This window comes from Salmo salar, chromosome ssa22 (assembly GCF_905237065.1).
Source record: "Salmo salar chromosome ssa22, Ssal_v3.1, whole genome shotgun sequence".
NCBI classification, from domain to species: Eukaryota; Metazoa; Chordata; class Actinopteri; order Salmoniformes; family Salmonidae; genus Salmo; species Salmo salar.
In genome coordinates, this window is record NC_059463.1 from 13,814,504 (window position 1) to 13,841,736 (window position 27,233).

The 27,233-nt window shown below is 41.9% G+C and overlaps 1 protein-coding gene across 1 annotated transcript in view; it reads right to left on the reverse strand.

Moving 5' to 3' along the window:
* The window catches only part of LOC106582846 (contactin-4), an 84,297-nt gene extending 71,287 nt beyond the window's left edge, over positions 1-13,010 (reverse strand). Inside the window, exon 1 of the mRNA XM_014166359.2 lies at positions 12,866-13,010. The gene's annotated coding sequence lies outside the window, so the exon portion shown is untranslated. The remainder of the gene's footprint in view (positions 1-12,865) is intronic.
* Positions 13,011-27,233: the final 14,223 nt, after the last annotated feature.

Here is a 27,233-nt window from a genome sequence, read left to right on the forward strand (position 1 = left end):
AATTGGTCCAGCATCGTCCGGGTTTTGCCGGTGTAGGCCGTCATTGTAAATAAGAACTTGTTCTTAACTGACTTGCCTAGTTAAATGAAATAAAGGTTAAATTAAAGGTTAAATTAAAAAATATATAATAATTAAAGTGATCTAGGTTAGGGGTCCTCAAAGTGGGGAGGTACTGCTTTAATAAATAAATAAAGACACACATACACACACACACACACACACACACACATATGTATATTACTAACAACAACATATTAAACACATTTTGGCTAAGGGATCCGTGGAATAAGTTTAGAGTGTGTAATACAATACAATACAATACAATATTATTCATCTCTTATGTTCTTAACCCTGGCCAACATGGGCCTGGGGATATTGGTATCGACAGCACTCCACAATTTTTTACATAAATGCACTGTAATTTAAGCTTTAAAACTGCAATGTTTTCTGTCTGCCCCCTGGAAAATGTGCAGAATTGCAGGATACTAGCTTTAAAGCTGTACCAACAAAACATTTCTCTGCTCCATGACAAAATGTGTACAATTACAGGAAATTTCCTTGGAAACAACATAATTATCTCTCCGATGCGGGCCAAGAAACGGGCCTTTAAAATGTTCCTTCCCAGTGCCCGAGCCCTATATCCGAGACATGGTTCATCCAGCCATGCACTGCAGAAGTCATAGTAAAACTCCTTGTGTGCTATGTTTATCTCACTCGAGTTGTGTTCTGATTATGAGGAGGTCCCTGATGAATTTGCTATCACAAAAGGGTTCTCCAGACCCGAAAGGTTTGAGAACCCCTGTTCTAGCTAATTTGTTTTGAGTTTCCACTTACTCAGGTGGTGAATTAGCCCCAAATAAATGAGCCTATGATATGTGACTCATTTCAGAAAACTAGGCGTATGTCACGCGTCACTACTTCACAGGAGAGACATTTGAACATAAACTATTTTTTTTAAATCTAAATGTGTTATTTGGCAGAAAGGCCTTCTGGAACATGTGAACTGTCATGTGCCTTAATAACAAACTTGTATGTCATCTGTAAATCCGAATAAAATTGTTAAATTACGAGCCTAGTTGGTTTAGCCACAGAAAAAGTCAGCAACCTTGCTGCTAGCCATGCGTGGCTGAGATAGTAAGTGGGCTGGACATGCCGAGAGATGAGTTCGGATTGGTCTGCCATGTAGTACGCTTCTGTCTATTTGAGCTGGTCAGTATGTGTAGATAATCCTTTCTAACGCTGCTTTTAAAAATATATATTGCCTAGTAGAACTGCATAAGTGTTGCTCTCCACTTTCTGGAGGACTGAGTTTTGAAATCAGTGGAATTAGTCTCCACTGTGCAGGTAACCATTTCAAAAGAATTTGAATGATGTCACTGTGACAACTGTTGATAGATGTAGCTAGTAAAGAGAAAAGAAAAACTGACGAATTTACGAACGCTCAACACCCGTTGAATATGGCTGGTGTCAGTAAACGTTGGCAAAAAAGTGTCAATTGTTGCCAGCAGCACAGTTGCAGTCACCAACACTCTAGATAAAATAAACATAGCCTAAACAGCTCTGCTAGAGCGAGTAAAATGGTCAGTGAGCGGTTTGTGTCTCATTTGTGTCTGGAAGTAGCTAGCAAGCTAGCCAACATTAGCCAGTTGGCTTGGGTGCTTGACCGCTGTTGTTAGGACAGAATGCTCTGATCAATCCTCAAAGAGATGGGTGGGCTAAAGCTTAAGAGGGTGTGAACAATGCTGAATGGGTGCAGACAGAGAGGAGGTATCTCTATTTAACTACATACAATTCTGGAGCCCTATTTTAACAGTAAAACATAACAATAGTCTAATTGTCAACCCAACACTCTTGACAATCACTGGATTAAGTGCACATCAAAATATTTTGAATCATGCATTCCTGCATGGACATGTTACATGCTTAGAAAAAAAGGTGCTATCTAGAACCTAAATGGGTTCTTCGGCTGTCCCCATAGGAGAACCCTTTGAATAACTAGTTTTGGTTCCAGGTAAAAACTTTGTTCAGTTCCAGGTAGGACCCCTTTCAGTTCCATGTAGAACCCTTTGCACAAGGGTTCTTCTATTGGGACAGCTGAAGAACCCTTTTGGAACCCTTTTTTCTAAGAGTGTAAATGAAACAATGTTCTTCTTGAATACTCTCTCAGTGCTCTGTTACACCTCTTAATCAAGCACTGTGAATGACTTTCTAAAACGGTTACACATTTTTCCTACTGCGACCAAATTATGGGCTGGTGCCAACAACTGAAAAAGTTGAAAATGCTGCCCTGGTCTGAAGCATCTTCAATTATGCGTGGTGATTAACACAATTATTTATCACCTTAAAGCTTTAATTAGTATACAGTACTAACTGTTCATTATAATCCCCCCACATTTCCATTAAACTGTGAAACCAAGCAACATAGAGTACACACACTCTCTTTTCTTACTGAGAGGACACTGAAAGCCTGCATATGTTTTACAAAGAGTGGAACATACAGTTCCATAAAAAATGGAGACTGAAAGAGACACATAATTTTGTCAACCATCACCCCCCCATTCATTATTATGAGATACGGCACCATTCATTATTATGAGATCTTGCTCAATCTAAGTGTAATGTTCAGTTCTATGATCTTAACCTTCCTATTGCGAGTGTGTATGGTTGAGAATGGGGGACATTGATAACGCAGTAAAAGAAAACATAAGTGGAATAGAGGTGCTTGTAACGTGGGAGCTAGCAGCGCAGTGTACAGTATGCAGAGGGCAGGGCCTGTCAGATGCTATCTTCACAAACACAACTGCATAAGAAATTCACATAACAGTAAATGTAACCTTCTAGCAACTGGGGGCACACTGCCAGAAATAGTGTGCTGAAACATAGACATTAAAACCCAGTAGATAGTGATAGCGCTGACGTCATCAACATATTCCTATGGAAAACTCCTGATGGCGGATGAAGCCAGAAGTATTTGAATTTGAAGTGCGCCATATTGCTGAATGGGGCTGAATGGCACCAAACAATCGCTGTGGATCATGGTGAAACTGGCCCTAACTAGCAAAGGATCTTGGTCAATGTAGTCATTTTCATCCTGCCTGAGAGAGTCAGCCTTAATGCCTCCTTGTAGCCTGCCTGCCCGTGATTGGTCTGTGTCAGCAAGTGGTCGTGTGTGATGACACATGTAGTAGTCTGAATGGATCACTATTTAATCAAATATCTTAATTTGTAGCGAAGTTAAAAGAATTCACTGTGGGGATGAAACTTATTTTAGAGCCCAAAAACGGCAGTCTAAAAAAAAAGAAGGTTGTTTGGCAGTTCTTGCGATCGTAATTTAGATAAGCTTTCTAGGGCAGACCAGGCCTTTTGGCATTGCTAGGTTTCTACGCAGTAGCCGACCAGCAGAGCTCATGACTTCAAGCTCCAGACCCGAAAACTGGGGGCCTGATTGAAAAAAGTATGAGGCAATAGTGTGACGCTGGCATGTATTACAATGCAGCAATACAGAGAGTAACACAACGCAGCCATGCAACTGCTACTGCTACTGGGCTATACTTGGGACAATGCAAGTGGCAAACCCTGAGACATACCAGAAAATCAAGATTTCTAGGGAGTTTTGAATTGAACTTTCTTACAGTGCTCAAAGAAGCACCTGTGAAATTCCTCTCCTGCAGGTGGATGTTGAAATTACTAACAGGAGGTAGGATTTCAAAGATGAAGGAGTGGAATATGCAAAACCGCAGATTATGGAAAGAGAAAGTTTAGAAGTGTGAATGTGAAATATGGAATAGATTATGCATACAGGAAGATTGAGAGCTATGGGAGTTGAGGTTATTCGAGATTTGACATATGTTTTTATTTATTTAAAAATACATAACTTTAAATGGAAACTAAAAATATTTATTCACTGAAGTTAGACATGTACATATGTACAGTATTTGTAAACATTACCCATATGTTTCTGAATGTATGTTAGGTCTATGAAATTGATTTGTCAATAATTAAGAGAGCAGAAAATAGAGACAAAAATGTGCTCTGTATTTGCTACTGGTAGAAGCAATCACAAAACACAATGGCTTGTATGTACAAGCTCCAAAGATTATTCAGCTCCAATCTGACTGCCTTGGGAGCCTTGACCAAAACTCAATTTCCAGAATACATATTGAATCCTCTGAGGCATTCCTCTGAAAGGAAGTCTCCAAGTCTCAAAAACTGTACTTCAGCCCAAGTCACTACCCCGGTGTAACTCAAACTTATACTTCACACTTTTTGAAGACATAAATTCTACATGACATGTTTTAGATTTCTGTTTAACTGGAAATTGCTACTGTTATAATATAGTTTGCGAGGGTTTGTGCAGTATCTGTCTTGCGTGACAGGCCAACATGCATGTCCTCTTTTAGGCTGATGCGGGTGGCCCTGGACTCAGTCGAGTCTCTACTACAGTATATAAAGTGCCTTCCCAAAGTATTCATACCCCTTGACATATTCCACATTTTGTTATGTTACAGCATTAATTCAAAATGGATTACATTTATTTTTTTCCTCACCCATCTACACACAATAGCCCACAATGACTAAGTGAAAACATGTTTTTAGAAATTGTTCCAAATGTATTGAAAATTAAATACAGAAATATATCATTTACATAAGTATTCACACCCCTGAGCCAATACATATTAGAATCACCTTTGGCAGTAACTCTCTTAGAGCTTTGGACACCCGAATTGTACAATGTTCGCACATTATTATTGAAACATTTTTCAAGCTCTGTCAAGTTGGTTGTTGATCATTGCTAAACAGACATTTTCAAGTCTTGTCATAGATTTTCAATCCGATTTAAGTCAAAACTGTAACTAGACCATTCAGGAACATTCAATATCATCTTGGTAAGCAACTCCGGTGTATATTTGACCTTGTGTTTTAGGTTATTGTCTAGCTGAAAGGTGACTTTGTCTCCTAGTGTCTGTTGGAAAGCAGACTGAACCTAAAGATGGCGCCGGAGGGTAGGGCTGCCGTCTTATCGACTCTTAACCAACCATGCTATTTGTATGTTTGCACGATATGTAAGGAAGTCTCAGGGTTTTGCTCGCCTGAGGTAGAGTATCTCATGATAAGCTGTAGACCACACTATGTACCTAGAGAGTTTTCATCTGCATTTTTCGTAGCTGTCTGCATACCACTACAGACAGAGGCTGGCACTAAAAACGCACAGCTGTATTCCGCCATAAGCAAAGAGGAAAACGCTCATCCAGAGGCGGCGCTGCTAGTGGCTGGGGACTTTAATGCAGGGAAACTTAAATCAGTTTCACCTCATTTCTATCAGCATGTTAAATGTGCAACCAGAGGGGAAAAAAAATTATAGACCACCTTTACTCCACACACAGAGAAGCGTAAAAAGCTCTCCCTCGCCCTCCATTTGACAAATCTGACAGTAACTCTATCCTCCTGATTCCTGCTTACAAGCTAAAATTAAAGCAGGAAGCACCAGTGACTCGGTCTATAAAAAAGCGATCAGATGAAGCAGATGCTAAACTAAAGGACTGTTTTGCTAGCGCAGACTGGAATATGTTAAGGGATTCTTCCGATGGCATTAAGGAGTACACTACACCAGTCATTGGCTTTATCAATAAGTGCATCGAGGATGTCATCCCCAAAGTGACCATATGTACATACCCCAACCAGAAGCCATGGATTACAGGCAACATTCGCACTGAGCTAAAGGGTAGAGCTGCCACTTTCAAGGAGTCTAACACAGAAGCTTATAAGAAATCCTGCTATGCCCTCCGACGAACCATCAAACAGGCAAAGGGTCAATACAGGACTAAGATTGAATCGTACTACACCGGATCCTACACTCATCGGATGTGGCAGAGCTTGCAAACTATTACAGACTACAAAGGGAAGCACAGCCGCGAGCTGCCCAGTGACACGAGCATACCAGACGAGCTAAATCACTTCTATGCTCGCTTTGAGGCAAGTAACACTGAAACATGCAAGAGAGCATCAGCTCTTCCAAATGACTGTGTGATCATGCTCTCCACAGACGATGTGAGGAAGACCTTTAACCTCTCTGGGCTAGGCGGGACGAATTCGTCCCACCTACGCAACAGCCAGTTGAATCCCGTGGCGCGATTTTCAAAAACCTTAGAAATGCTATTACTTCAATTTCTCAAACATATGACTATTTTACAGCATTTTAAAGACAAGACTCTCGTTAATCTAACCACACTGTCCGATTTCAAAAAGGCTTTACAACGAAAGCAAAACATTAGATTATGTCAGCATAGTACCCAGCCAGAAATAATCAGACACCCATTTTTCAAGCTAGCATATAATGTCACAAAAACCCAGAAGACAGCTAAATGCAGCACTAACCTTTGATGATCTTCATCAGATGACACACCTAGGACATTATGTTATACAATACATGCATTTTTTGTTCAATCAAGTTCATATTTATATCAAAAACCAGCTTTTTACATTAGCATGTGACGTTCAGAACTAGCATACCCCCCGCAAACTTCCGGGGAATTTACTAACAATTTACTAAATTACTCACGATAAACATTCACAAAAAACATAACAATTATTTAAAGAATTATAGATACAGAACTCCTTTGTGCAATCGAGGTGTCCGATTTTAAAATAGCTTTTCAGTGAAAGCACATTTTGCAATATTCTCAGCAGATAGCCTGGTAAATCAGGGTTACGAGCATGGCGCAATTCGTGACAAAAAAAATCTAAATATTCCATTACCGTACTTCGAAGCATGTCAACCGCTGTTTAAAATCCATTTTTATGCCATTTTTCTCGTAAAAAAGCGATAATATTCCGACCGGGAATCTCCTTTTAGGTAAACAGAGGAAAGAAATCAAAGCATTCGGTCGACGCGGGCACGCGCGTGAGTCTCACAGTACTGTAACCAGCCACTACCCAAACGCGCTACTTTGTTTCAGCCAGAGCCTGTAAAGCCTCGATTCAGCTTTTTGCCGCCTTCTGAGAGCCAATGTGAGCCGTAGGAAGTGTCACGTAACAGCAGAGATCCTTTGTAATGGATAGAGATGGCAAAGAAGGCCAAGAAATGGTCAGACAGGGTACTTCCTGTACAGAATCTTCTCAGGTTTTGACCTGCCATTTGAGTTCTGTTATACTCACAGACACCATTCAAACAGTTTTAGAAACTTTGGAGTGTTTTCTATCCAAAGCCAATAATTATATGCATATTCTAGTTACTGGGCAGGAGTAGTAACCAGATTGAATCGGGTACGTTTTTTATCCAGCCGTGTCAATACTGCCCCCTAGCCCTAACAGGTTAAACAGGTCAACATTCACAAGGCCGCGGGGCCAGACGGATTACCAGGACGTGTACTCCGAGCATGCGCTGACCAACTGGCCAGTGTCTTCACTGACATTTTCAACCTCTCCTGTCTGAGTCTGTAATACCAACATGTTTCAAGCAGACCACCATAGTCTCTGTGCCCAAGAACACTAAGGTAACCTGCCTACATGACTACCGACCCATAGAACTCACATCTGTAGCCATGAAATTCTTTGAAAGGCTGATCATGGCTCGCATTAACAACATTATCCCAGAAACCCTAAACCCACTCCAATTTGCATACCGCACCAACAGATCCACAGATGATCCAATCTCTATTGCCCTCCACACTGCCCTTTCCCACCTGGACAAAAGGAACACATATGTGAGAACACTATTAATTGACTACAGCTCAGCGTTCAACACCATAGTGCCCTCAAAGCTCATCTCTAAGCTAAGGACCCTGGGACTAAACACCTCCCTCTGCAACTGGATCCTGGACTTCCTGACGGGCCGCCCCTAGGTGGTAAGGGTAGGTAACAACACATCCCCCATGCTGATCCTCAACACGGGGGCCCCTCAGGGGTGCGTGCTCAGTCCCCTCCTGTACTCCCTGTTCACTCATGACTGCACAGCCAGGCACGACTCTAACACCATCATTAAGTTTGCTGATGACACAACAGTGGTAGGCCTGATCACCGACAACGATGAGACAGCCTATAGGGAGGAGGTCAGAGACTTGACCATGTGGTGCAAGGACAACAACCTCTCCCTCATCGTGATCAAGACAAAGGAGATGATTTTGGACTACAGGAAAAGGAGGACTGAGCACGCCCCCATTCTCATCGACGAGGCTGTAGTGGAGCAGGTTGAGAGCTACAAGTTCCTTGGTGTCCACATCACCAACAAACTAACATGGTCCAAGCACACCAAGACAGTCATGAAGAGGTTACGACAAGAGACTGAAAAGATTTGGCATGGGTCCTCAGATCCTCAAAAGGTTTTATAGATGCACCATCGAGAGCATCTTGACGGATTGCATCATTGCCTGGTATGGCAACTGCTCGGCCTCCGACAGCAAGGCACGACAGAGGGTAGTGCGTACGGCAAAGCACATCACTGGGGCCAAGCTTCCTGCCATCCAGGACCTCTATACCAGGCGGTGTCAGAGGAAGGCCCTAAAAATTGTCAAAGACTCCAGCCACCCTAGTCATAAGACTGTTCTCTCTGTTACCGCACGGCAAGCGGTACCGGAGCGCCATGTCTAGGTCCAAGAGGCTTCTAATCAGCTTCTACCCCCAAGCCATAAGACTCCTGAACAGCTAATCAAATGCCTACCCAGACTATTTGCATTTCAGCTTTTTAATTAATTTGTAAACATTTCTAAAAACATCATTCCACTTTGACATTATGGGGTATTGTGGGTAGGTCAGTGACACACAATCTCAATGTAATCCATTCTAAATTCAGGCTGTAACACAACAAAATGTGGAAAAGTCAAGGGGTGGGAAGACGTTCTGAAGGCACTGTAGCTAGCGTATCCTCACCACCTCCTCTATCACCAACGTGTTACTGATGCCTGTGAGTCAGAGGATTTGTTAGATGTAGCTAAGCTCAGCTCCCACCTTATTCCTAGGGTATTATCCTCAGGCATCTTTCTCTTAAACCCCAGAGTCTGCTCCAACTTCTCCACTGCATAATGCCGGATTGAGCAGATGCTGGATTAATACTCTGTCTGTTAAAATTTGAGGTAATTTATTTCTAAGTACTGTGTCCTGTTTGAGAATGGTTTGAGTTAAACCCTGTTCCGTATTCTAATACTTCTACACTGCTATTTGGGTTGATGACGTAAAACTTCCTAAGTATTTTCCTAGAATCTAGAGCTGGATATTTCATACAAATATTAGTGTGGTGACAGTACCCTGCACCTACACAACCATTACACCCAACAACAACAAACACTATTAATCAAAATGAATCTCATGAGAGCATAATCTATCTATCTATCTCTTTGGAAATATATGACGACAAGTTAATGTGCAGCACGGCATGATGAATAATGTCTATTGCTAAGAAGATTATTACCAGGAGTGACCACAGTGGAGCCAGCCATCTTACATAAGCTGTAAGTAATTGAGGAATATGTGTTCAAAACCCTTACACAAAGGCTTACGGCTTCACAGTCAGGTTCTGATAAATAATTGATAGTGACAGTATTATTATGGAAAACAGAAAAAACAAGGACAAAAATTATTCATGAATTCCACATAAAAACGAAATCCCAACGATAATGTATAGACAGTACTTTAAATGGTCTAGGGTGGGTATTCTTTAGTGAAGGAGGAGCAGGAAATAGATTAAAGTACTTCCCAGTTCAGAATGGTACAGTACATGATAAGTCCATTCCCTCTCCCTCAAAGCACTGACAGTGAGGGCTCTGAGTTATTCATGAGCCTCTGCTGCCAAGGAGTATTAAATGAAAGAGGATGACTGAAAGGTAAAGATTCTGCTGAGAAAAGCAAATTACAAATCAAAACAAATCAAACATAGGTTCACCCACCCATTGACTTTACAGAAATAGCTGTTTGCCTCGACATCAACAATTAATGCTGTGCTGCCCTAACCTCTGCGTCACTCCGGGTGTCAGGGGAGAATGCCAATCTTTCTTCTGTTTCGGATAAAGGACTGAAACGGAGACCGCTTATCATGTTCTTTCATCACCCGAAAGGTTATTCAGTAAGTTCTAATAACTTGGTGTGAAATGTTGAGGGCAGTTTTTAAGGATTGTAGCAGCACCAGAAATACATCACGGTGGTTCCTGTCACATAGATCAGCCACCGCCCACACTCCAATCAGTCTCCATCAGCAGGTGAAGGTCACCAGTCTGTCCTCTTTACTGTACCTGGCCTCCTGCAGACCTACCACATGTCCCCCTCCCTGTTTCTTCAAATATCCTCGCAAGATATGTTGGCATTCTGCAATCCATTGGAGATGGATTCTTCAAGTGAAAATATATATTGATGATGTCTGTATTTGATAAATCAGAAATAAACACTTTTGACGAATTGTGCAGATCAGGAAAAATCTGTTTTTTTCTTTTACAATTTTCAAGGACATTTTAGCTGTAGGTGTTCTTGATCAGAAGGTTACTCCACGCAACCTTGTCTTTTGAAAATGGTATTAAATTGTAATTTTGCTAAATGCATTGTGGCATTGTATGCATCAAGGATGCATCAAGGAACGTTTGTTGATATCTTCGGGGAGTCTAAAAAGGGGGTTATTATCCTTCAATGCTACACTTCCGCAACAAGGGTGACAAAGCATGATTCAGTTGGCAATGACCCATCATTAACTAATTGCAAGAACATTTCCTTCCATTCCAATCACCGAACAGGGCCATATAAGTAAGCATCATTGCTCACTTTCCTCCCTATTTTCTAGTACTGAACTTTCCAAAAACGCACTTCCTGAAGACATCACTGAGAATGTAGCCCACACGTCACAATAACATCCTGGCTGCCTGCTGGCTAGCTGGCGGATGGCCAGGGAAGCATTTCACTTGAAGTATGCGAGGGACTGACAGGCGCCTGAGCAGCAACACAGCATTCATTAAAACATCTGTGGCCGTGAATACAGAAGCAGCCCGGCTCATATACACACCTGCAGCTATTAACACTGCCAAGATCCCGGGCGTGAGGACGGGTGGAGGGAGAGTGGAGCTGGCTGAACTGGCGGTCTGATATCACAGGCCTGACCCCGGCAGACAACACTGAGCTCAGGATGTTAAACCTCACGAGCCGCTCCATCTATCACTGTTATCTCTCTCTATCGCCCAAGTGAAGATTAGGCCTCAGCTAGATGCTTGCCCTGGCCTGCTGGCCTGCACTGAACTCACTGCCGTGAAGCTTCATATCCCAACGAGGGGAACTGGGGGGAACATGCATAATGCATGATACCTTAGAGAAATGTCATGTCTACTCAACTTATAAGACAACTCAGTGATAGTAGCATTGGTGAGATAGTTATAGACACAGACAATTACACCCCATCCATGTTGTCATTCGGATCATGTGTCTATAATATGCATACATTTGTCAGCGAGAAGCAGCAAGGCCAATATTTTCCTCTCTAGAACAATGACCAAATGGATCACTTATTTTATGTTCTAATTCATTTCCTGTGGATGGTGGAAGATGGAGTGATTTCACATCTGTTGCAATTCGGTGAGAGCAGGCTGAATGGTCAGGCCGTAGTGGGCCACTGCCAGTCTGTCTGCTGGGCATGAGCAACTGAGGGGGGCCATATGTATTCTCTCAATGGCCCTCCTGAGACTAATCGACAGGGCTGCAGAGACGTGGCAGATTTATTAAGTCACTGCTTTAGAAATGAAGCCACAAAGTGGTACATTAATCATTGTTTTGCCAGACTAAGTGACTGAAGAGCTTGATCATGGAATAAATATGTTGAGTTACATTTGAAAGAAAAACAGCTAATGATACATTATGCTTTGCCTTACTGTCAGGGCTTGAACTTTATGGTAATCATGTCAGAAGAGAGGAGGGTATATATTTCCTGCCAATCATGACAGCAGACTTGGGTGTAGTTAACAAGAACTGTTCCTGTTGACCAAAGTCCCACCGTACCATTATCGAAGTTGAAAGCAGCACATATGCATAACAGATCTGACGCACACATGAACACAAACACTGCCTGTCACACACACAAAGAGAGAGAGAGCGAGAGAGAGGAGAGAGAGAGAGAGAGAGAGAGAGAGAGAGAGAGAGAGAGAGAGAGAGAGAGAGAAATCAGCACCGTGGACAGCTCAAGCACTGGTTGTTTCAAACAGAAATACGTTGTACCGCTTTAGGAGGGTATAGGAGCTACCCACTGGAGTATGACATGTTCAGCAATTAGGCTATAGACTACATGAACAACTTCAGAAAACCCAGAAAGAGAATACGAAATAGGTTCAAAAGCTGGGTGAAATTCAGTAACGTGATTCACCAAGCTACCCCGTTCTGTGACGCAAGTTGAAACAAAACCCCATAGTTCGCCGAGTCTTCCGTTAACAGGAGCGTTGGAAAGCACTAGTGCGCCAACTGTGAAGGTATGAGGCGGGGAGATCAATTAAAACGCTTGCTATACTGACAAAACTACAACGGATAACCTTCCATTTTGAATGTGCTGACAATATGCTTTGAAATGCAATTCCGAGTGGCAAATGCTGCTTGTACTGAAGTGTAGATCCGAATGAAGCGCGCGAAATGCTGCCACCGACCGTTTTTTTTTGGGGGGGGGGGGGATATGAACTTTATCTTCATATACCCGGGAGATAAAGCATTCATTTGTGTTCTATGAACTGGCAATCTAAGGTTGTTCATGAAAATGCGCAAATCAACCAGCTGTGGTGCGACTAGGTAGCCTAGCCTAGGCTACTAGTTATACCTGCTGCTATGCGTTTACTCAAATTATAAGTGGAGTGAACGCATTCACCACCGAAGTAGGCTAACATTCTTCATTCACATAATAACTTTCATGCAACCTTACCTTCAACAGAAAAGACAGGACTGGTTGCTTCAGGCGAATGGAAAGGTTCTTATAAGCCAGGAGGATGGAGGAGACGATGACAGTGGAGACGTCCGGGACACAGGGATCTCAAGCCGCTTTTGATACAGAACCGCTTGATGTCCGAACTGTTTCTCAAGTGAGTCTGGCTTTTTACGGCAGAAAAACGCCACACCATAGACCCCTCCCCCGTATAAATCACAATCTGTATCAAATAATGGTTGTTCTCATGAATAGGCTATACTAATTATCTCAACACAATTTGAATATAACATCAGACTATTGAATATGAAGATGAATTTGTGGTGTAGACTTCATAATAGCCCATCTATTTAAAGTGTAGGCTAATCCTTCATAAATTGGGACAAATTGTTGCCCATTTTTAGTGAATGACAAAACTACAGGAGGCTATAGCCTACACCTATCCTAGCCTACCACCAACATTTATCAATCAGCAATGTTCTATGCCGCACCTTTGTTATGTCCATTTACAGCAATGTGTCCATACAACCTGGTCTCATAGACTAGACGTAACATATTCAATCAGGGACACATTAGTGTGATATGTTACATTTGGTATGGTTACATACACTACCAGTCAAACGTGTGGACACACTTACTCATTCCAGGGGTTTTCTTTATTTTTACTATTTTCTACATTGTAGAATAATATTCCAGGTGACTACCTCATGAAGCTGGTTGAGAAAATGCCATGAGTGTGCTAAGCTGTCATCAAGGCAAAGAGTGGCTACTTTGATTCCATATGTGTTATTTCATAGTTTTAAAGTCTTCACTATTATTCTACAATGTAGAAAATAGTAAAAAAAAAAATTCCCCTTGAATGAGTAGGTGTGTCCAAACTTTTTACTGGTACTGTAAGACAGAAGGTTACTTAAGGCAAAAACGAAAGTAGGGTGGTTGGTCAGGGTGGATGGGTAGGCGTATAACGTGTTCGAATCTCAACTTTAACATTCTTTGCAACTACAGTACTTACTGCTTTTTAGTTCATTTTTCAACTACTTAGCATGTTAGCTAACGCTTCCCCTAACCTTGACCCTGAACCCTTACCTCTAGACTAGCTAACTTTAGCCACCTAGCTAACGTTAGCGACCTAGCCACAACAAATTGGAATTCATAACATACAGTTGAAGTTGGAAGTTTACATACACCTTAGCCAAATATATTTAAACTCAGTTTTTCAAAAACATAACGATGGTCATTATGGCCAAACAGTTATATTTTTGTTTCATCAGACCAGAGGACATTTCTCCAAAAAGTACGATCTTTGTCCCCATGTGCAGTTGCAAACCGTAGTCTGGCTTTTTTTATGGAGGTTTTGGAGCAGTGGCTTCTTCCTTGCTGAGCGGCTTTTCAGATTATGTCGATATAGGACTCGTTTTACTGTGGATATAGATACTTTTGTACCTGTTTCCTCCAGAATCTTCACAAGGTCCTTTGCTGTTGTTTTGGGATTGATTTGCACTTTTCGCACCAAAGTACGTTCATCTCTAGGAGACAGAACGTGTCTCCTTCCTGAGTGGTATGATGGCTCCGTGGTCCCATGGTGTTTATACTTGCATACTATTGTTTGTACAGATGAACTTGGTACCTTCAGGCATTTGGAAATTGCTCCCAAGGATGAACCAGACTTGTGGAGGTCTACAATTTTTTTATGAGGTCTTGGCTGATTTCTTTTGATTTTCCCATGATGTCAAGCAAGGAGGCACTGAGTTTGAAATACATCCACAGGTACACCTCTAATTGACTCAAATTATGTCAATTAGCCTATCAGAAGCTTCTAAAGCTATGACATAATTTTCTGGAATTTTCCAAGCTGTTTAAAGGCACAGTCAACTTAGTGTATGTAAACTTCTGACCCACTGAAACTGTGATACAGTGAATTATAAGTGAAATAATCTGTCTGTCAACAGTTGTTGGAAAAATGACTTGTGTCATGCACAAAGTAGATGTTCTAACCGACTTACCAAAACTATGGTTTGTTAACAAGACATTTGTGGAGTGGTTGAAAAACAAGTTTTAATGACTCCAACCTAAATGTATGTAAACTTCCGACTTCAACTGTATCAGAACTCGGGATAAGACTCAGATGCCGACAGCTAGAGTCACAGATGTTTATTGACCCAAACAGGGGGCATGCAAAAGACAGATGGGTGACACCTGGAGGGGGGTGTAGGCAAGCACAAAGACAGGTGGAACATATCAGGGTGTGAAATTATCATATGTTTTGCAAATTCATAACATATTATACAAATTGCAATTTCTAGCATGTTGTACGAATTGCAATTCGTAACATATCATAAGAATTGTAATTCTAACATATGATATGAATTGGATGATGGACATGCACAAATGAATACATACAATAAGAAATGTAACATATCATACTAATTGGAGTGTCCCCCGGTTTACATTTACTATGTTACGTCTACCCCTGAGTCTATGTTGGTCCATCTAAAACTAGGTATGTAGATTGTCATCAATCTACATACAGTACCCCATAATGACAAAGTGAAAACAAGTTTTTAGAAATATTTGCAAGTTTATAAAAAAACAAACAGAACTACCTTATTTACATAAGAATTAAGACTCTTTGATATGAGAATCGAAATTAAGCTCAGGTGTACCCTGTTTCCATTGAGAATTCCTTGAGATGTTGCTACAACTTGATTGGAGTCCACCTGTGGTAAATTCAATTAATTGGACATGATTTGGAAAGGCACACACCTGTCTATGTAAGCTCCCACAGTTGACATTGCTTGTCAGAGCAAAAACCAAGCCGTGAGGTCGAAGGAATTGTCCGTAGAGCTCCGAGACAGGATTGTGTTGAGGCACAGATCTGGGGAAGGGTATCAAAACATTTCTGTAGCATTAAAGGACCCCAGGAATACAGCGGCCTCCATCATTCTTAAATGGAAGAAATTTGGAACCACCAAGACTCTTCCCAGAGCTGGCCGTCCGGCCAAACTGAGCAATCGGGGGAGAAGGGCCTTGGTCAGGGAGGTGACAAAGAACCCGATGGAACCTTCCAGGACAACCATCTCTGCTGTACTCCACCAATCAGGTCTTTATGGTAGAGTGGCCAGATGGAAGTCAATCCTCAGTTAAAGGCACATGACAGCTCACTTGGAGTTTGCCAAACGGCAGCTAAGTGACTCTCAGACCATGACATATGAGATTCTCTGGTCTGATGAAACCAAGATTGAACTCTATGGCCTGAATGCCAGGCGTCACGTCTGGAGGAAACCTTGCAACATCCCTATGGTGAAGCATATTGGTGGCAGCATCATGCTGTGGGGATGTCTTTCAGCAGCAGGGACTGGGAGAGTAGTCAGGATCAAGGGAAAGATGAACGGAGCAAAGTACAGAGAGATCCTTGATGAAAACCTGCTCCAGAGTGCTCAGGACCTCAGACTGGGGCGAAGGTACACCTTCCAACATGACAATGACCCTAAGCACACAACCAAGACAACGCAGGAGTGGCTTCGGGACAAGTCTCTGAATGTCTGAATATTAGGTAAAACTTAAACATAACATTTTCTAAGTGTTCTTGTAATATACTGAGGACCTCCAAGAGAAGGTCAAATGTATATTGCGTGATTATCAATGGAATATTACGTCCCCCCCCAATTTCGTGATATCCATTTGGTTGTTACAGTCTTGTCCCATCACTGCAACTCTCATACGGGCTCGGGAGATGCGAAGGTCGAGAGCCATGCGTCTTCAGAAACATGGCCCCGCCAAGCAGCACTGCTTCTTGACACACTGTTCACTTAACCCAGAAGCCAGCCACACCAATGTGTCTGAAGAAACACCGTACAGATGGTGACCGAAGTCAGCGTGCATGCGCCCGGCCCACCACAAGGAGTCGCTAGAGCGCGACGGGACAAGGAAATCCCAGCCGGACAAACCCTCCCCTAACCCGAACAACACTGGGCCAATTGTGCGCCGTCTCATGAGTCTCCCGGTCGCGGCCGGTTGCGACACAGCCCGGGATCGAACCCGGAAAAAAGAGAATGGTGCCAGAGGAGACAGCTGCCGTTTTACGAACTCCTAACCAATTGTGCTATTGTGTGTGTTTTTTTGCGTTATTTGTAACTTATTTTGTACATAATGTTTCTGCCACCATCTCGTATGACCAAAAATAACTTCTGAATATCAGGATAGCGATTACTCACCTCGTACTGGACGAAGGTTTTTTCTTTGAGTCGAAAGTGAAGGATTTACTTCAGACACCCGACAAGGTCCAAATCCCCATCATTCGCATGAGAAAGAGACGGAGATATCGGGGACCTACAGTAGGTCGGGGTGCCTTGTAAGGATCCGACGGCGAGTGGGCAATCTCCCTCTACCATCAGTCCTATTAGCCAACAGACAATCATTGGATAACAAAATAGATGAGCTACAATCATTAATATCCTACCAATGGGACATTAAAAACTGTAATATCTTATGTTTCACCCAAACATGGCTGAACGACGACACGGATAGCATTCAGTACAACTGCCGGGGTTTACACTGCATCGGCAAGACAGAACAGCTGCCTCCAGTAAGATAAGGGGTGGAGGTCTGTGTATGTTTGTAATCAACAGCTGGTACACAAAATCTAATATTAAAGAAGTCTCAAGGTTTTGCTTGCCTTAGGTAGAGTATCTCATAAAACTATTTACCAAGAGAGATTCATCTATATTTTTCATAGCTGTCTATTTACCACTACAAACCGATGCTGGCACTAAGACCACACTCAATGATCTGTATAAGGCCATAAGCAAACAGGAAAACACTCATCCAGAGGCAGCGCTCCTAGTGGCCGGGGACATTAATGCAGGTAAACTTAAATCCGTTTTACCTAATTTCTATCAGCATGTTAAATGTGCAACCAGAGGGGAAAAAAATTCTAAACCACCTTTACTCCACACACAGAGATGTGTACAAAGTTCTCCCTCCCCCTCCATTTGGCAAATCTGACCATAATTTTATCCTCCTGATTCCCGCTTACAAGCAAAACTAAAGCAGGAAGCACCAGTGACTCGGTCAATAAAGAAGTGGTCAGATGACGCAGTTGCTAAGCTACAGGACTGTTTTGCTAGCACAGACTGGAATATGTTCCGGGATTCTTCCGATGGCATTGAGGAGCACCACATCAATCACTTTCTTCATCAATAAGTGCATCGATGACGTCATCCCCACAGTGATCGTAAGTATATATCCTGACCAGAAGCCATGGATTACAGGCAACATTCGCACTGAGCTAAAGGGTAGAGCTGTGGCTTTCAAGTAGCGGGACTCTAACCCGCTATGCCCTCTGACGAACCATCAAACAGGCAAAGCATCAATACAGGACTAAGAATGAATCGTACTACACCGGCTCCGACACCTGTCAGATGTGGCAGGGCTTGCAAACTATTACAGACTACAAAGGGAAGCACAGCCGCGAGCTGCCCAGTGACACAAGCCTACCAGACCAGCTAAATTACTTATATTCTCGCTTCGAGGCAAGCAACACTGAAGCATGCATTTCAGCACCAGCTGTTCTCTCCGTAACCGATGTGAGCAAGACCTTTAAACAGGTCAACATTCACAAAGTCGCAGGGCCAGACGGATTACCAGGACGCGTACTCCGAGCATGCGCTGACCAACTGGCAAGTGTCTTCGCTGACATTTTCAACCTGTCCCTGACTGAGTCTGTAATACCAACATGTTTCAAGCATACCACCATAGTCCCCTGTGCCCAAGAACACTAAGGTAACCTGCCTATAGCCATGAAGTGCTTTGAAAGGCTAGTCATGGCTCGCATCAACACCATTATCCCAGAAACCCTAAACCCACTCCAATTTGCATACCACCCCAACAGATCCACAGATGATCCAATCTCTATTGCACTCCACACTGCCCTTTCCCACCTGGACAAAAGGAACACATATGTGAGAATGCTATTCATTGACTACAGCTCAGCGTTCAACACCATAGTGCCCTCAAAGCTCATCAATAAGCTAAGGACCCTGGGACTAAACACCTCCCTCTGCAACTGGATCCTGGACTTCCTGATGGGCCGCCCCCAGGTTGTACGGGTAGGTAACAACCCATCTGCCACGCTGATCCACAACACAGGGGCCCCTCAGGGGTGCATGCTCAGTCCCCTCCCCTCCCCTCCTGACTCCAACACCATCATTAAGTTTGTCGACGACAACAGTGGTAGGCCTGATCACCGACAACAATGAGACAGCCTATAGGGTTCAGAGACCTGGCAGTGTGTGCCAGGATAACAACCTTTCCCTCAACGTGATCAAGACAAAGGATATGATTGCACCTGCCCATTCTCATCGACAGGGCTGTCGACAAACTATCATGGTCCAACCATACCAAGACAGTCGTGAAGAGGGCACAAAGCCTATTCCCCCTCAGGAGACTGAAAAGATTTGGCAAAGGTCCTCAGATCCTAAGAAGTTCTACAGCTGCACCATCGAGATCATCCTGACTGGTTGCATCACTGCATGGTATGGCAACTGCTCTGCCTAAGACCGCAAAGCACTACAGAGGGTCGTGCGTACGGCCCATTACAGCACTGGGGCCAAGCTTCCTGCCATCCAGGACCTCTATACCAAGCGGTCAGAGGAAGGCCCTAAAAGTTGTGAAAGACTCCAGCCACCCTAGTCTTAAGACTGTTCTTTGCAACCGCACGGCAAGCGGTACCGCGCCAAGTCTAGGTCCAAGAGGCTTCTTAACAGCTTCTACACCACAAGCCGTAAGACTCCTGAACAGCTAATCAAATGGCTACCCAGACAATTTGCATTTTCCCTCCCCCTCTTTACGCTGCTGCTACTCTCTGTTTATTATCAATGCATAGTCACTTTAACTCTACCTACATGTACATATTACCTCAATTACCTCGACTAACCTGACCACATTGACTGTACCGATTCCTCCTGTATATAGCTTCACTACATTTACTTTACTGCTGCTTTTTAATTATTTGTTATTTTTATTACATTTTTTACTTATCTATTTTTACTTGACATTTGTTTTTCTTAAAACTGGATTGTTGCTTATGGGCTTGTAAGTAAGCATTTCACTGTAAGGCCTGTTGTATTCGGCGCATGTGACAAACACAATTTGATTTGATCTGTAGTGACGCCTCTAGCACTCCAATTCAGTGCCTTAGACCGCTGCGCCTCTTGGGAGGCCTGCCAACTGTGTTTCTAGCATATATTGTGAATAGTTATGTAAATGCGATATTTCTGTATTTCATTTTCAATACAATTGCAAAGGTTTCTAAAAATGTTTTCACTTTGTCATTTGGGGTATTGTGTGTAGATGGGTGATATAAAATAATATTTAATCTATTTTGAATTCAGGCTCTAACACAGCAAAAAGTGGAATAAGTGTGTGCCCCCCAAACCCCTCTTTTACGCTGCTGCTACTCTAAGTTTATCATATGCATAGTCACTTTAACTATACATTCATGGACATATGTACATACTACCTCAATTGGCCAGGCCAACCAGTGCTCCCGCACATTGGCTAACCGGGCCATCTGCATTGTGTCCCGCCACCCACCACCCGCCAACCCCTCTTTACGCTACTGCTACTCTTTGTTCATCATATATGCATAGTCACTTTAACCATATCTACATGTACATACTACCTCAATCAGCCTGACTAACCGGTGTCTGTATGTAGCCTTGCTACTTTTATAGCCTCGCTACAGTATATAGCCTCGCCACTGTTTTTCACTGTCTTTTTACTGTTGTTTTTATTTCTTTACTTACCTATTGTTAACTTAATACCTTTTTTGCACTATTGGTTAGAGCCTGTAAGTAAGCATTTCACTGTAAGGTCTACACCTGTTGTATTCGGCGCACGTGACAAATACACTTTGATTTGATTTGATTTGAAGTCAAGGGGTATAAATACTTTATGAAGGCGCTGTAAGTTGTTTCTTATCTCCAAGTCAAATGTCAATTTTGCAACACTGGAGAATATTGGCCACAAGAGTCAAAACATAAAGCTATTTTACTTCAGGACTACTCAAGTGCAGAAAATCAGTCTGCATAAATTGTAACTCATTCTATTACAGTAACATAATATGCAACTTTAATTTTAACATATTGTATGTAGGTAGGCTCACATTACAAGCACCTCACATTACATTGGCTGTCAAGAAGCAAGTGTAATAGACTTTTTGGACAAACCATGGAAGGGCATTAGTTCGCAGAATAAATATATAGTTTAACTTGTATGGGCAATTTAATACATGACACAGTTAGAATCACATAACTTTAATTCAAAATCAATGTAAGACTGTACACAAAAGGACTAATGTGGCTGGTCAATATTAACTTCACTGTTTAAAGACTTTAAACCTCTACAGGATTGGTGGGTCCGCCTCGGTACAGTTGAGCTAACGTAGGGTAATGCGATTAGCATGAGGTTGTACATTTCTCAGGACATAGACATATCTGATAATGGCAGAAAGCTTAAATTCTAACTGCACTGTCCAATATTCAGTAGCTATTACAGTGAAAGAATACCATGCTATTGTTTGAGGAGAGTGCACAGTTATGAATTTGAAAAGTAATTAATATACCAATTAGGCACATTTGGGCAGTCTTGACACATACCATTGAACAGAAATGCAATTGTCCAATGGATCAGTCTAAAACTTTGCACATACACTGCTGCCACCTAGTGGCCAAAATCTAAATTGCACCTGGGCTGGAATAATACATTACGGCTTTTCTCTTGCATTTCAAAGATGATATTACAAAAAAAAAATACAAAAAGGCACATGGCTTTCTCTTTGTATTATCTTTTACCAGATCTAATGTGTTATATTCTCCTACATTCATTTCACATTTCCACCAACTTGTTTCCTTTCAAATGGTATCAAGAATATACATATCCCTGCTTCAGGTCCTGAGCTACAGGCAGTTAGATTTGTGCATGTCATTTTAAGCAAAATTAGGAAAAAAAGGGTCCGATCCATAGCCTTACACCTTATTCCCACTATGAGATATGAAGGAGAGTCTGAGGAGTGGGGTGGCAAAAGAGAACTCTACTTTTATGTTCACATTACATCCATGCGTTACTTTTCATTGTGACTGTCAATGCAACATTTATGGCCTGCAGCTCAAATTGACTGTAAATATCACAGTAGCCGCAAACCAGTAAGCACAAACTATTCAATGACAGAAGCTTTTATTCTAAAACATATTACACTATTGAATAATGCAACCAAACCATATTACACTCTTGAATAATGCAACAATTCACAAGCATGTATGTGCAGACAATTAAAGGGTTTATCTTCTCATCTGTAAGCTACTCATTACATTTTAGCATCAAGACAAAAGCACAGAGTTGCTAACACCATGTGCTCATCACGTATCAAAAATGATAGGCTAAGTGGGTCAGTGCAGCCAGCAGCTGCTGCGTCATTTTCAGAATGTACAGTAACAAGCTGATGCTGCAAATTCAAATAAAAACAAGTCTCAAATATGAAAATGGCTATACATTTCAGCTGTTTCAAAAACATTGCTCTGCTATTACCAGTAGGAGTGTTGGCTCAACGAGACAATTCTGTTTACACTCCCCTTCTTCAAGGGGGGCAACTGTCAGGCAAGTTTTGTGCACTACCTCCGTAGGTAATGGTCGAGACGTAGCAAGTACGTAAGTTTACATTTTAGTGATATGTGTTTTGCCCACAGTATTTTTACAAAAAGAGTGGAAAGTGTGAAGGGACTAAGTGAATTATCATTTGACACCTCTCTCATGCGAGTGTGCCACAACAGGCAAGTATTCTTCAAGTAATCAAGTAAGTTGTTCAACTAAAGCAAACAGAGAAAAAACTGAAAAGACCTGTCATTCTTTGTGCTATTTTAGATGGTATGAATATCTGAATATCTCTAATGCTAATATCTGCCAGTGGAGGACAATGGACTAAATTACGCTAAGCCTGATAGAAAGTCAAGTAGCCTCTGGAATACTGTATATTACCTTATAGGGTAAACACAAAACTTGGCTACCATCAGGAAGGCTAAGAACAATTGTCTTTGATCAATTGCAATCATGTTCCTTTATTTGTGTGTAATATACCTGTATGTCAAGAGGGAAACTGCTGGGTAGTGCTTTGTGACTATCAAGCCTAAAACAGGCTTCTCATGTAAATGTATAAATATCACAAGTATTTCTTGAAGCCTTTTTGTACACTATCAAATCTGAAATGCCTCTCTGCTACAAGATAGGATCAACAAGGCATTTACATTTAATCTTGAATCACTTGACACCAGGTATTCTAACAGACATAGAATGAGAGCTAGCTGCTCCTTACTGTCATCTAGCCTATAGGTGAGACTTCCTCAGCTTATATCCAAAGGTGTTTTACTTCTTCATGCAATTATTTTCTTCCTATTGAGGTAGAGATATGAGGTATTGAGATGGAAAATAAAATCCCTAGACATTTGACTTATACTAAACCATTATCTTTCTCTTTCATGCAATCTTACTATAACAAGCAATGGGTTACCATCTGATTTCAGCCCAAGGTCTTTTGCCAACAAGGTAGTGGGAAAAGACACTGTAGTCATTAGCATAATGGATAATAACTCTGGGGGCATTCATGTAAAGAGAAGTCCCCTTGAAGCTATCTCTTGTGCCGTCCTGTTAGCATATCAATACTCCCAGCTCCCTAGTGAAAATCCACTCACCAGAATAGAAAGGATGTGGCAAGGGTAGATCACAGTTTCATCATCAGGAAATAATAAACTACACCACAGCTATCAGAAGCGTTTACATAATTAAGGTATACATTTCATGTAATTACTGCAAAAATCCAGAGTGACACGAAGTGTTACATTATGAACAGTGCATTCGGAAAGTACTCAGACCCCTTCCCTTTTTACACATTTCAAATAAAATCTCATTTTATTTGTCACATGCGCCGAATACAACAGGTTTAGACCTTACCATGAAACCCTTACTTACAAGCCCTTAACCAACAATGCAGTTCAAGAAATAGAGTTAAGAAAATATTTACTAAATAAACTAAAATCAAAAAGTAACACAAGAAAATTACATAACAATAAGGGGTCTATATACAGGGTGTACTGGTACCAAGTCAATGTGCAGGGGTACAGGTTAGTTGAGGTAATTTGTAAAGTGACTATGCATAGATAATAGACAGCGAGTAGCAGCAGTGTAAAAACAAGGGGGGGGTGACTGGAGTCTTTGACCATTTTTTGTTGGGCCTTCCTCTGAAACCACCTAGTATATAGGTCCTGGATGTCATGAAGCTTGGCCCCAGTGATGTACTGGGCCGTAAGCACTACCCTCTGTAGCGCCTTACAGTCAGATGCAGAGCAGTTGCCATACCAGGCGGTGACGCAACCAGTCCGAATGCTCTCGATGGTGCAGCTGTAGAACTTTTTGAGGATCTGGGGACCCATGCCAAATCTTTTCAGTCTCCTGAGGGGGAAAGGGTGTTGTCGTGCCCTCTTCACAACAGTCTTGGTGTGTTTGGACCATGATATTTTGTTGGTGATGTGGACACCAAGGAACTTAAAACTCTCGACAAGCTCCACTTCAGCCCCGTCGATGTTAATGGGGGCCTGTTCAGGCCTCCTTTTCCTATAGTCCACGATCAGCTCCTTAGTCTTGCTCACATATTTCAAATGTTTCAACAACTAAATTGGAGTCCACCTGTGGTAAATTAAAATTGATTGGACATGATTTGGAAAGGCACACACCTGTCCTTATGAGATCCTACAGTTGACAGTGCATGTCAGAGCAAAAACCAAGCCATGAGGTCGAAGGAATTCTCTGTAGAGCTCCGAGACAAGATTGTGTCGAGGCACAGAGAGCCCCAACTGTTTTGAGCCCCCCTTGTTTAGCTAAAAAAAATGTGCACCGTGATTGGCTCAGTGTTCTTTCACTCATGGGGACACTATGTCACCGCAAAATCTCTTGGGAAAAATCTAAAGTTAAGCCCCCTTTGGTGCTGCCATAGATTTACATTAGAAGTGCCCGTTCAAGAAGGCTCAAGGTCATTGGCCACAGATGAAATTATATCTGCCGTAGCTTAGATTGGACTGATCATGTCAACATCATACTTTGAAAATGTTAGCTAGCAAGCTAGACAAGCAGTCATCATCATTAATCATGTTGACAATCCACTGGCAAATACTTTTCAGTCCTTGTCATATGAAGAGAAATAATGAAGAGAAATTATAGATGAAACCTATCGGTGCTCATCGGACATTGGACATAAACATTACACAACAAGTTGGAAATTGCAAATTCACTGGTTTGGAAGGAATCAGTGTCTAACTGCAAGCATTGCAAAGCAATCAATATTTTGCTTCCCCTGCCTGCTATTCGGTGGAAAGGGTGTGTGCTTGCACGGGTCCCTTTTCCAAGCCTTAAACAATAAACATTCACACGCAGCATCATGGACCAAAAAAGGTTGAATACATTGGCCGTGCTGTCAATCCAGCATGACTTCTGCCATGTTCAAAACAACTGGAAACTCGGTACTGGGAAATCTCAGAGTTCAGTGAATTCAAAACAACTGCGAACTTGGAAAATAAATGTTTTCATCGTCATCCAACTCGGAATTCCAAGTCGGGAACTCAAGCCTCTTTCTACAGCTCCAACCTGAAGATCACTGACGCCATGATTCAACCTTGTTTTTTGCAGAGTTCCCAGTTGTCTTGAAAAGAACCATAAATCCAGAGGATGCTCGACTTTGATGACAAAGTTTCATGACAAAGTTTGCCCACAAGAAGGTCCGCCGCTCCATCTTCCTTTTCAAGTGAGCACAGCACAACGGTAAGTCCTAAAATGTCTTGTATGCTGCTGCATAAATTATGTAGTATGCCAGCAAGGTATGTAAACTGTAGCAAAAGAAAGTAATACAAAGTGTATGTTGTGTAGTAAGCTGTTAGTAGCCCATGTGCCTCACCCTAATAATTTGGTGCCTTTTCCCCCCTCATAATTTAGCCTACTGTTCTGACTTGGTGGTGCACATGTATCCTATGGACTGTTTTAGAGAAACCTCATCATCAAATATTGTAAGAGCTTTCATTATCTGCTCATATGGCCCCTTTATTTATCCTACGGTTCTGACTTGGTTTACAGGGAGAATACTGTAAGAACGGCCCATGTTCTGAATTCTTACGCTGTACATTTAGAAATTGCTGAACAAATTGTTATATTGACTACGTCCGTCTTAGCGCACTCATTAATGTCTTAATTAAAATTACGGATTGCCTCTTATCCGCTTGTCGTCCCCTTATGCCATAGTTTGTTCATCTCAATTGTCAGTAGAAATCACATTTGTTTAAGAAAGTCAACCATATCAGCTATGTTTTTTTAAGGCTGAATGAACTGTTTTGCTGCCAGACAAGGCTCTGCTGACAACCAGGTGTAGCAGTGGTAAGGATTCACTCCATGGTGCTGAAAAGAAAGCTCTGCTTTTTGGACAGCTTTATGTAGGCCCTAACAGTTTGGAGGCACAGTTTGTCACCGTTATAGTGCAATTCATGTATTATTTAGTGTTGTGTTGTGTAGTGGCTTTGCTGGAATGCATTTTAAAAAATTGGGGGAGATTGCCCCACCAAGATGTACATGCTAAAATCACCACTGTATGTAATATTAGATTGTTCCAGTAGTTTGAATGAGAAAGTGACTTTTAAACACTCAGTCAGGCCAGTGTCTCCTCATTGTTGTTCTTCGGCCATGTCTACAGTTTTACTCCCCTGCCCATGTATGATATTGGCAGAGAAAATGAAAGAGGAATAGAACCTGATGTGCAATTTGACATCTGCATAATTATGTTTGCTTCAACAAGGGCTAAATTGAAAAGATGAAAAATAAACACACAATTGTACTGAGTCATTACACTTGACTGCAGATGGAAATTAAACACCAGACTGATTGCATTATACTGACCGTGGACCGTCCTTAGTCTCACATTCATGCTCTTATTTACAACTCAAAGGACTCTGCCGTATTTCTATTTTAAGATGTCTGAAGAGCAGTATCTGTGCTTTTGCCTTTATGATAGACTGTCCCAAACTACATACAACCTCATGTGTTAGAGTAATACATGTTTTTATATTGTGACCCAGTCTTATTTCCAGAGGAAATAAAAAAAACTCCCAGTACAGAATCCTCACTCTCTGGCCTGGTTTCCTTGTTGATCCATTTGCTCTGCACATTTCAACATACACAGAGACACAGACACACACTGTGGTGAAGAACTCAGATATATTTGTGTGACTAATACATACTGTATGTCATATCAAGATATTTCCAAGAATGCAAAGAAGGATTC